Genomic DNA, 11103 nt, shown 5'->3' on the forward strand with positions numbered 1-11103 from the left:
CAAATACACATTTATACATACCATCATTTTACTTTACCGATGGTGAGTGATGTTTGAAAAATAAACGCTTAGGCTTACGGTTTTGTAAGCCAGTCTTTGCGTATTTTCTTCATCGTATTCGCTTCGGAAAAAAGAAAATAAAGATGGTGTATAATTAATGTGTAAAAGAGATGTTGTAGTTGTAATTTAATTTGTAAATGGTTGGAGTTTATTAATAAATAAAAGGGGCTGTCTATTCGTCTGTACTTTATGTACAAGACTACAAAAACGTTTTATAACAATAAAAAGCTCGAAACAACCAATAACAAAATATACTACTACTATACTACTATACATACAAACGCACATTTATAAATACATAAAATCAATTTACTTTATCGATAGTGAGTGATGTTTGGAAAAAAACGCTTAGGCTTACGGTTTTCGGGTACCTGGGTTCCGCATGCGTCGAAGTAATAATTTACTTTAACGACGCGACGAACCGTAGGAATCTAAATAAAAAAGTTTATTAACTTTTTTAGATTCTGTGGGTTTTAAATGATATACGCCCGACTGACGAAGGAACGTTTTGCACTGCCTGTGCTTTTCTTTTGATTCGTTTTTATGTCGACGGACGTTCTTAGAATGCCCACCAAACGACGTATCACACAAAACACCCTACAATTGTATTGTTTGGTAAATATTGTTGTGATTAAGTTTGTAGCTGTGGCGTTTGTTTGAAGAAAACGTCTGGTTTTTCGACATATTTTCTATTTAATAAATATACATAATGCTTATCGCAAAAGGAGCAGAGTTTTATAGACAAAGTTGATAGAGAAAAAAAACCTAATAGATATATATACGTATTTATAAAACGTTAATATCATCGGGTTATTCTTTATGTAAACTTAAACTATAACTGCATACTCTTTTCGATAAGTAGAAACAAATGCCACTTTAATTAAATAAAATATTATAAAATATAACGCCGAACGTTTCTTTCGATTGGTCCGTTTCTCACATATACATCACAATTGTAATAACCTTAAGTAGTTATTTTTGTTGTTGTGTGATGATGAAACGATTTCGATGTGGAACGGTGCGTTATGTAATAATATTTTAAATTTGTTTGAAAAGATTACCCTGAACGGTGGATCACTTGGCTCGTGGGTCGATGAAGAACGCAGCTAATTGCGCGTCAACTTGTGAACTGCAGGACACATGAACATCGACATTTCGAACGCACATTGCGGTCCTCGGATATACTGTTCCCGGACCACTCCTGGCTGAGGGTCGTGTCAATTTCAAAGACTGCTCGGTTTTTGTCTTAAACACAGCGCACAATGTTGTGTAGACAATTACGTCGGAGCGTGTTGGGTGCAAATATGACGCGTTACTATAATTGTTAATTGATTGTCGGTTGTCATAATAAAATATTATGCAACGTAGACAACAATAAAAACAATATAAAAAATAACGCGGCATCCTAAAACGCAATAGCGGCTGACATTCTTATTAGTTTGTTGGTACAAGTTGGTTTAGACGTAGCACGTCCGATATTAAAAAGCAGCCACAACGCTTAAATTTCGAACGAAGCGATCGTCGTGTCCGAGACGTTAAAGTTGTTTATATGCATATTTTATGCACTATAATTAACAACAACAACATTCTCGCAACGACGTCAGATCGATGTTTGAAATTGTTTGGAGGCAGCCATATAAACGGAATACGTGTAATTATCGTCTGACAAAATAAAGGCAAATTTATATTTGCGACCTCAGAGCAGGTGAGACTACCCGCTGAATTTAAGCATATTATTAAGCGGAGGAAAAGAAACTAACTAGGATTTCCTTAGTAGCGGCGAGCGAACAGGAAAAAGCCCAGCACTGAATCCCGCGGCCGAAACCGGACGCCGGGAAATGTGGTGTTAGGGAGGATCCGTCATCCCGAGATTGTGCGACGCGTCCAAGTCCATCTTGAACGGGGCCACAGCCCATAGAGGGTGCCAGGCCCGTAGTGACCGTTGCCGATAACGGGAGGATCTCTCCTCAGAGTCGGGTTGCTTGAGAGTGCAGCCCTAAGTGGGTGGTAAACTCCATCTAAGGCTAAATATGACCACGAGACCGATAGCGAACAAGTACCGTGAGGGAAAGTTGAAAAGAACTTTGAAGAGAGAGTTCAATAGTACGTGAAACCGTTCAGGGGTAAACCTGAGAAACCCGAAAGGTCGAAAGGGGAGATTCAGCGTGACTCGATAGCGGCGCTAAATGATCGTGCGACGAACGGCGTACGCGTCGTTCGCGCCTTTTGTTTATGCGAACCGAAGTCGAACGCGTGCACTTCTCCCCCAGTAGGACGTCGCGATCCTTTGGGTGTCGATCTAAGGCCCGCGGTGGAGCCCGTTCGAACGGTTCGCCGTTTCGGACGAACCCGCGGTGTTTCCCGGTCGACTCGCTCGAAGGTATGCATATGGCGCCGGGCCGCTACACAGTTAGCGTCCGACCATTGGCAAGCGCGTTCGTTTATGACGGTAATCGCACCTGGTGTCGGTTCTGTCTACGAATGGCTGTTCGCCAATGAGTTCTCGGACAGACTCGGTTGAAACGCCGATCTGCGACGCTATAGCTTTGGGTACTTTCAGGACCCGTCTTGAAACACGGACCAAGGAGTCTAGCATGTGCGCGAGTCATTGGGACATGACTAAACCTAAAGGCGCAATGAAAGTGAAAGTTCGTCTTGCACGGACTAAGGGAAGATGGGCGGCCGTTACGGCTGTCGCCCCGCACTCCCGGGGCGTCTCATTCTCATTGCGAGAAGAGGCGCACCAAGAGCGTACACGCTGGGACCCGAAAGATGGTGAACTATGCCTGGTCAGGACGAAGTCAGGGGAAACCCTGATGGAGGTCCGTAGCGATTCTGACGTGCAAATCGATCGTCGGAACTGGGTATAGGGGCGAAAGACTAATCGAACCATCTAGTAGCTGGTTCCCTCCGAAGTTTCCCTCAGGATAGCTGGCGCTCGTCGCTTACGAGTTTCATCCGGTAAAGCGAATGATTAGAGGCATTGGGGTCGAAACGGCCTCAACCTATTCTCAAACTTTAAATGGGTGAGATCTCCGGCTTGCTCGAACTTTATATGAAGCCGCGAGACTCGAATCAGAGTGCCAAGTGGGCCATTTTTGGTAAGCAGAACTGGCGCTGTGGGATGAACCAAACGCCGAGTTAAAGCGCCTAAATCGACGCTTATGGGATACCATGAAAGGCGTTGGTAACTTAAGACATCAGGACGGTGGCCATGGAAGTCGGAATCCGCCAAGGAGTGTGTAACAACTCACCTGCCGAAGTTACTAGCCCTGAAAATGGATGGCGCTGAAGCGTCGTGCTTATACTCGGCCGTCAGCGGCATGTGCGGTCGGTTATTTAATTAACCGGCCATGAAGCCCTGACGAGTAGGAGGGTCGCGGCGGTGAGCGCAGAAGGACTGGCCGTGAGGCCGTCTGGAGCCGCCGTCGGTGCAGATCTTGGTGGTAGTAGCAAATACTCCAGCGAGGCCCTGGAGGACTGACGTGGAGAAGGGTTTCGTGTGAACAGCCGTTGCACACGAGTCAGTCGATCCTAAGCCCTAGGCGAAAGCCGATGTTGATGTGGTGTAGATATGTCGTTGGTTCGTTTTTAATTCGAACGTAAACGTACGAAGCGAGCACACACCCATTGGGCGAAAGGGAATCCGGTTCCTATTCCGGAACCCGGCAGCGGAACCGTTAATAATTCGGGCCCTCGCAAGAGAGTTCGTCGGGGCAACCCAAAAGGACCCGGAGACGCCGTCGGGAGATCCGGGAAGAGTTTTCTTTTCTGCATGAGCGTTCGAGTTCCATGGAATCCTCTAGCAGGGAGATATGGTTTGGAACGCGAAGAGCACCGCAGTTGCGGCGGTGTCCGGATCTTCCCCTCGGACCTTGAAAATCCGGGAGAGGGCCACGTCGAGGCGTCGCGCCGGTTCGTACCCATATCCGCAGCAGGTCTCCAAGGTGAAGAGCCTCTAGTCGATAGAATAATGTAGGTAAGGGAAGTCGGCAAATTGGATCCGTAACTTCGGGATAAGGATTGGCTCTGAGGATCGGGGCGTGTCGGGCTTGGCGAGGAAGCGGGTCGCGGCTGACGTGCCGGGCCTGTGCGAGGTGAAGCGTTGTTCCGTTTCGGCGGTCAATGTCGAATCCGAGTTCGGTCCCGTGCCTTTTGGCCTCCCGCGGAACCGTCTTGCTGCGAGGCTCCGGGTGCGCCCGTCAGGGCGTCCGGAAGTCCTCTTCGGCCGCCATTCAACGGTCAGCTCAGAACTGGCACGGACCGGGGGAATCCGACTGTCTAATTAAAACAAAGCATTGCGATGGCCCCTGCGGGTGTTGACGCAATGTGATTTCTGCCCAGTGCTCTGAATGTCAACGTGAAGAAATTCAAGCAAGCGCGGGTAAACGGCGGGAGTAACTATGACTCTCTTATGGTAGCCAAATGCCTCGTCATCTAATTAGTGACGCGCATGAATGGATTAACGAGATTCCCGCTGTCCCTACCCACGAGTCGGCTTCGTGCAATTGCCGGGTACGGATGTGTTTCTCGCGCGTAGGTGAAAAACATAACCTAAAAATCGGTTTTGGCACGTTTTTCGTTGCTCCGCAGCAAGGGGGCACCTTTCTCGGGGCTCTGTGTCGTGGTCGGTTGTGCTGGTGAAATTTTCTGGACTTAGAAAAATTTTGCGTTTTTCGGGACTTAGAAAAATTTTTTCAGGTGGATTTCAGGTGATTCGAAAAAATCGTCTCAGGACATCGGGAATCGGTCCTGAGGGTTTGTTTAGTGTCCATTCGGAAAAATCTGTTATTGTTTAAAAAATTTTTTTTTTGGTTATTTCTTTGGTTCAATTTTACTCTTGGGACTTAGAAAAATTCTTGGACTTAGAAAAATTGCAGGTTTCTCGTTTCGTTTATTTTCTAAGTCCCACTCGGGACTTAGAATAGTTTTAGTGATCTTGGTTGAGTTTTACTCTTGGGACTTAGAAAAATTCTTGGACTTAGAAAAATTGCAGGTTTCTCGTTCCTTTATTCTCCAAGTCCCACTCGGGACTTAGAATAGTTTTAGTGATCTTGGTTGAATTTTACTCTTGGGACTTAGAAAAATTCTTGGACTTAGAAAATTTCAAAAGGTTTCTCGTTTCGCTTATTCTCTAAGTCCCACTCGGGACTTAGAATAATTTTGTTGAACGGGGTCAAAATTTTTTTGGAATCATAATGGGGACTAGAAGAAGTAGCGTGTCCAGTAAAAGGTCAAGGCTCGACGATGACAGTAATGAGGAATTTGACGAGGTGGAGCATGTCAAAGCGATTAAGGACGACCTTCTGAAGATCCTTTTTAATGAGGCAAACAAGTGTAACAAGGGCGCGATTGAGCAGATTCTAAATAGGTTCGAGGACCTGGAACTGGTGACAATGCGTCTGATTAGAGATAACAGTTTCTTAGAGGGGAGGATTAAAGAAATGAAGAAGTATTCCACTACAGGAGAGGAAATAAAGAATCAAAAGGAGGGAGGACTGGTGGTGCCCGTAAGTAACAACGTGGTGAAAAGTTATGCTATAGTAGTGAAAGGAAAGGATGAGAACGCCTCAAAAATAAAGGAAAAATTGATGAAGGTTGAAACGGACGCCAAAATTCAGGCGGTAAAGCAATCAAGAGCAGGAGGGTTGGTTATTCAGACCACCAATGAAAAAGACTTGAATAAGATAAAGGACCAGATTAATAAACAGGAGCAGGGCTGGACGATTGAAGAAGCGAGGAGAAGAGACCCAACATTGTTGGTCTACGATGTCCCAGAGAAAATCGATAATGAAGAATTCGCTAAAGAAGTGTACAAAAAGAACGTGGCCGCGTTGATGGGAGAGGAGGAATTTATAAAGGAGTTTAGAGTGGTGAGTAAGAGAAACAGTGAAAAGGGTGAAAAAGGCAAAAAAGGGTTAGAAAATGGAAAGGAAAATATTATGATTGGTGCGTCACCACGTGTGTGCAAGTTACTGCTCCAACAGGGAAGGGTATATATAGGGTGGACAAGCTTAAAAATAAAGGAGTGGTATAGTGTTCTAAGATGTCATAAATGTTATGAATATGGCCATAGCTTACAGAACTGTAAGGCTAAGAATGTGGTGTGTAGAAGGTGCTGTGAAGAAGGACATCAGATTAGGGAATGCAAAAAAACCTTGGAAGTTTGCCGCAACTGCAAGCGGGCAGGTAGGGAATATGGACACTCGGTGCTGTCGGCTGGATGTCCTGAGTTTTCGGAGAGGCTCAGATTGGCTAAAGAGAAACAGCGGGTAAATGACGTCCTTAATGGTTAGATGGTGTCAGGTTAATTGTGGTAGGGGTGAAAGGGCAATGAATGATCTGAGCGTGTATATGGTAGAGGAGAAAGTGAGTGTGTGCCTGATACAGGAACCGTATGAATGGAAGCAGAATGTAAGGGGGATGCCACTTCATTTCAGAGTGATATCCAGTAAGAAAGCGGCGATCGTAGTGAATGATGAAAGTATAGAAGTGATGGAGGTTGGAGAATTTAGAAGGGAGTGGGCTGTATGTGCTTGGTTGAAAGGTGACTTTGGTGAATGTGTGGTATGTTCGCTTTATTGTGTGTATGGTGAGGGAATGGAGGACAAGGCTGCGTACCTAGAGGAGCTTTGGCGTAAATTCGGTAGACTAAAGATGCTGGTAGGGCTTGATGCCAATGCGGTGTCCCCCCTGTGGCACAGCAAATGGGAAGGATGGAGGGAGGATGAAAGGGTTGTTCGTGGAAGGGTACTGGAGGAGGTTATTTTGAGGGAGGGGATTGCTGTCCTAAATTCTCCCAGTGATGAATACACTTACTCCGGTCCAGGGGGACAGAGTGATATTGACGTCACGCTGTGTACCGATGGGTTTTTGGGACTGGTACGCAAATGGTGTGTGAGAGATGAGGTTAGTTGTAGCGACCATAACTTAATCGAATTGGAGTTGGGATACCATATTGATCGGGATTGTGGGCCTCCTCCTGGAGGATGGGTGGTATGCGAGGGCGACTGGCCGAAATTTGACGCATGTTTTCTCGATGAGGTGTTTTGCGTAGAGAGAGAGTTTGCCCTTCTTGATGCTGAGGGTATGGTTGAGCTAATGACTAAAATGGTGCGGCGCGCAGGTGACAGGTCCTTTAAAGTGAATCGGGGACACTCAAATAGACGGGTACGGTGGTGGAACGAGAGGCTGGGGGATCTTCGGGCTAGATGCAGACGTTCGAGGAGGGTTTATCAGCGCCTTCGGAGGCATAATGCAGAGGGGCAGGACGCGGCCAGGGCACGGTACATTGAGGAATGGAATGAATACAAAAACGAGATAAGGAAGGCCAAAGAGGAGGACTGGAGAAGGTTTGTGGACAGGGTAGGAAATGTGGACCCATGGGGTGGGGTTTATAAAATTATTAGGGGTAGGAAGGGTAGAATCTGTATGGGAGCTGTTAGGAAAGATAATGGGGAAATGACGGTTGGGTGGGAGGATACGGCAAGTGCTTTGTTGAATGAATTCTTTCCCCCAGACGAAAAGGTAAGGGATGAGGTGAGACTGGTGGGGGGGGCGAGAATGGAACCGGTAACCGAGGAAGAGGTTGAGGTTGCGGTCAAAAGAATTAATGGTAAGAAGGCTCCGGGATTAGATGGAATAAAAGGTGACATTGTTAAGCGTGTCTGGGCTTTAAGGCCGGATCTGATGCATCGTATGTATGAGCAGTGTGTGTTGGAGGGAACCTTCCCCAGGGAATGGAAGAAAGCGAATGTTGTGGTTCTGTTGAAGTCTCCGGACAAAGACAGGGCTGAGATAAGATCATATAGACCTATATGCTTGTTGAGTGTGTTTGGTAAAGTCATGGAAAGGATTATGGTGAATAGGCTTCTTGGAGGGTTGGAAGGGTCTATGAGTGATTGCCAATATGGTTTCACGGTTGGTAGAGGTACAGAGGATGCATGGTTGAAAGTGATGGATGTTGTGGAGGGATCTGCCTGCAAGTATGTGTTGGGAATGTTTATCGATTTTAAGGGAGCGTTTGATTTCTTGAGATGGTGCAGAATTTTGGATGTGCTGGGTGCTGTTGGCTGTCGAGAAATAGAATTATGGAAGAGCTACTTCTGTGAGAGAAAGGTTTGTTACAGGAATGCACGTGGTGAAATGGTATGGAAAGACGTAAGTAGAGGATGTCCTCAGGGTTCGATATGTGGTCCGTTTGTATGGAATTTGTGTATGAATGAGCTTTTGAGGGGCCTTGGGGAATTGGGAGCCCAAGTGGTGGCTTATGCCGATGACCTTCTCGTCCTGGTAGAGGGTAACAGTAGGAGGGACTTGGAGAGCAGAGGTAGCGAATACCTAGGTGCTGTTCTCAATTGGGGCAGACATTATGGCGTGGAGGTCTCTGCCACGAAATCATCTACGTTAATCTTAAAGGGGACACTGTCCTCTACCAGACCTGTTCTGGTTAAGGCGCAGGGTATATCACTTAAAAGTGACAAAAAAGTTAAGTACCTGGGTATCCACGTTGAGGAACGATTAAAATTTGGGAACCACCTAAAATTGCTCCGGAAAAAAATTGTAGACGTTGCCTCGGGACTGAGAAGGGTCATCAGGGATGATTGGGGACTTGGCAGAACAGCCATTAAGACAATTTTTAACGGCCTTCTGATGGCATGTGCGTTGTATGGTTCAAGTGTGTGGTGGAAGACCCTGAGGACGGGAAAGGGTGTGAGATTATTGAATACTTGCGAGAGGGCTGGACTGCTTGTGTGTTTGAGAGTGTGCAGGACGGTCTCCACGGACGCGATGGAGGTACTAATGGGAGTGTTGCCATGGCGCCATCAGGCGTTGTTGCGCACTGTAATGTTTCTTAGAAGTCGGGGAAGACCTGTGGGGCTGGTTGGGGTGGTAGAGGATCGCGAACTAGAGGACCTGGGGAGGTCTGGGGTTCGCGATTTACTGAGGGATAGGTTATTTGCCAGATGGCAACGGGAATGGGATGGCTCCGAAACTGGCAGGGTTCTTTATTGCTTCGTTCCTGATGTGGAGACTGTCCGCAGGTGTAAATGGTTTTGGGTGGGTATGCATGAGGGATATATAATGACAGGGCAGGGCAGCATGAATGCATGGCTGCATGATAGAGGATTGTCGGAGAGTCCAGAATGTGAATGTGGGGCTCCCCGCGAGGATTGGATGCATGTTTTGGTTGAATGTGTACTGTATGAAGATTTGAGGGATTTGGAAGCAATGGGATTAGTAGTGGAGAACGATGGAGAAATAAATGGTTTGAGAGAAATTGTTATGAATGAGGAGAGTTTTAAAACCTATGTTGAGTTTGCTAGGAACGTGTTTGCAAGGCGTGTGAGAATGTGAGGTATGGGCTATGATGAGGCAGGGGGGTCTGCTGGTGGAGGGGTGGGGGTACCCCTAGGGTGCCTCTTCTGACACCAGTGAGACTTTCGGGGAGTAGCGACCCCGCCTACCTGAGCTGGTCTAGCAGTGCCGGATTGTTCAGTCAATCCAACTGTAGCCTCATGGCCGCAGGTTCACCAGTTTCCTGTGTCGAACTGAAAAACTGGTACCGCGGGGGTCGGTGAGCCCCGGAGCCGAGGGCTCCGGCCGACCATTGGTGTTGGACTCGCGGGGGCAGTGGTTGAAAGCTAAATGCTAGCTAGGGGGTGGTCGGATATGGCCTTGCACCACAGCCATATTCTCCCATTCTCGGCGGGTGAGCTGCGTTCTCAGCTCGGGTTAGTTGCCTGCTTAGTCAACTAGGGGTTTGGATAGGACTCCGCCCTGACCAGAGGGGGACCATGAACTGAAGCATGGTTCGATCTGGTAGACTTCGGCTTCGGCTGGGGTTGCGTTGACTGGGCGTATCCCGGTCCCGCACCCATGGGGGTCGTGTAGATTGAGGTCTCGGGACCAGGTGCTGCACGTTAAATCTTAGACATTTTAATGTCCCTACCCACAGGGGCAGGGGGGTCTGCTGAGGGGTTCCAGTAGACCTTCGGGGCGTGGCGACCCCGCCTACCTGAAGCTGGCCTAGCAGTGCCGGATTGTTCAGTCAATTCAACTGTAGCGTCATAGCCGCAGGTTCACCAGTTTCCTGTGTCGAACTAAAGAAAACTGGTACCGCGGGGGTCGGCGGGCCCCGGAGCCGATGGTTCCGGCCGACCATTGGTGTTGGACTCGCGGGGGCAGAGGTTGAAAGCTAAATGCTGGCTAGAGGGTGGTTGGATATGGCCTTGCACCACAGCCATATTCTTCCATTCTCGGCGGGTGAGCTGCGTTCTCAGCTCGGGTAGTTGCCTGCAGAGTCAACTAGGGGTTTGGATAGGACTCCGACCTGACGAGAGGGGGACCATGAACTGAAGCATGGTTCGATCTCGTAGACACCGGCTTCGGCTGGGGTCGCGTTGATCGGGCGTATCCCGGTCCCGCACCCATGGGGGTCGTGTAGATTGGGGTCTCAGGACCAGGTGCTGCACGTTAAATCTTAGACATTTCGTGTCCCTACCCACTATCTAGCGAAACCACTGCCAAGGGAACGGGCTTGGAAAAATTAGCGGGGAAAGAAGACCCTGTTGAGCTTGACTCTAGTCTGGCATTGTAAGGAGACATGAGAGGTGTAGCATAAGTGGGAGATGGCAACATCGACGGTGAAATACCACTACTTTCATCGTTTCTTTACTTACTCGGTGAGGCGGAACGCGTGCGTCGTTCGCTCACGAGCGGCGACTGTCACGGTGTTCTTGAGCCAAGCGCGCAGAGTGGCGTTCCGGACTTCTCGTCCGTGTTGTTTCGTTCGTCCGTTCGCGCGGACGTTACGTGCGACATTGTGATGTGTTGTTACGGGCGCCGATATACGCTCCCGCGTGATCCGATTCGAGGACACTGCCAGGCGGGGAGTTTGACTGGGGCGGTACATCTGTCAAAGAATAACGCAGGTGTCCTAAGGCCAGCTCAGCGAGGACAGAAACCTCGCGTAGAGCAAAAGGGCAAAAGCTGGCTTGATCCCGATGTTCAGTACGCATAGGGACTGCGAAAGCACGGCCT

General features: G+C 48.1%; 1 non-coding gene and 1 pseudogene across 1 annotated transcript; both read left to right on the forward strand.

Moving 5' to 3' along the window:
- The first annotated feature begins 1118 nt into the window (after nt 1–1118).
- On the forward strand, nt 1119–1275 carry LOC135267747 (5.8S ribosomal RNA). Its single transcript, XR_010336122.1, has one exon. It is a non-coding gene; the product is annotated as a 5.8S ribosomal RNA (ribosomal RNA).
- A 476-nt stretch (nt 1276–1751) lies between these two features.
- Nucleotides 1752–4973, forward strand: LOC135267745 (large subunit ribosomal RNA; annotated as a pseudogene).
- The last annotated feature ends 6130 nt before the right edge of the window (nt 4974–11103 follow it).

The sequence above is a fragment of the Tribolium castaneum genome, unplaced genomic scaffold, assembly GCF_031307605.1.
Source record: "Tribolium castaneum strain GA2 unplaced genomic scaffold, icTriCast1.1 ptg000086l, whole genome shotgun sequence".
In the NCBI taxonomy this organism is placed as follows: domain Eukaryota; kingdom Metazoa; phylum Arthropoda; class Insecta; order Coleoptera; family Tenebrionidae; genus Tribolium; species Tribolium castaneum.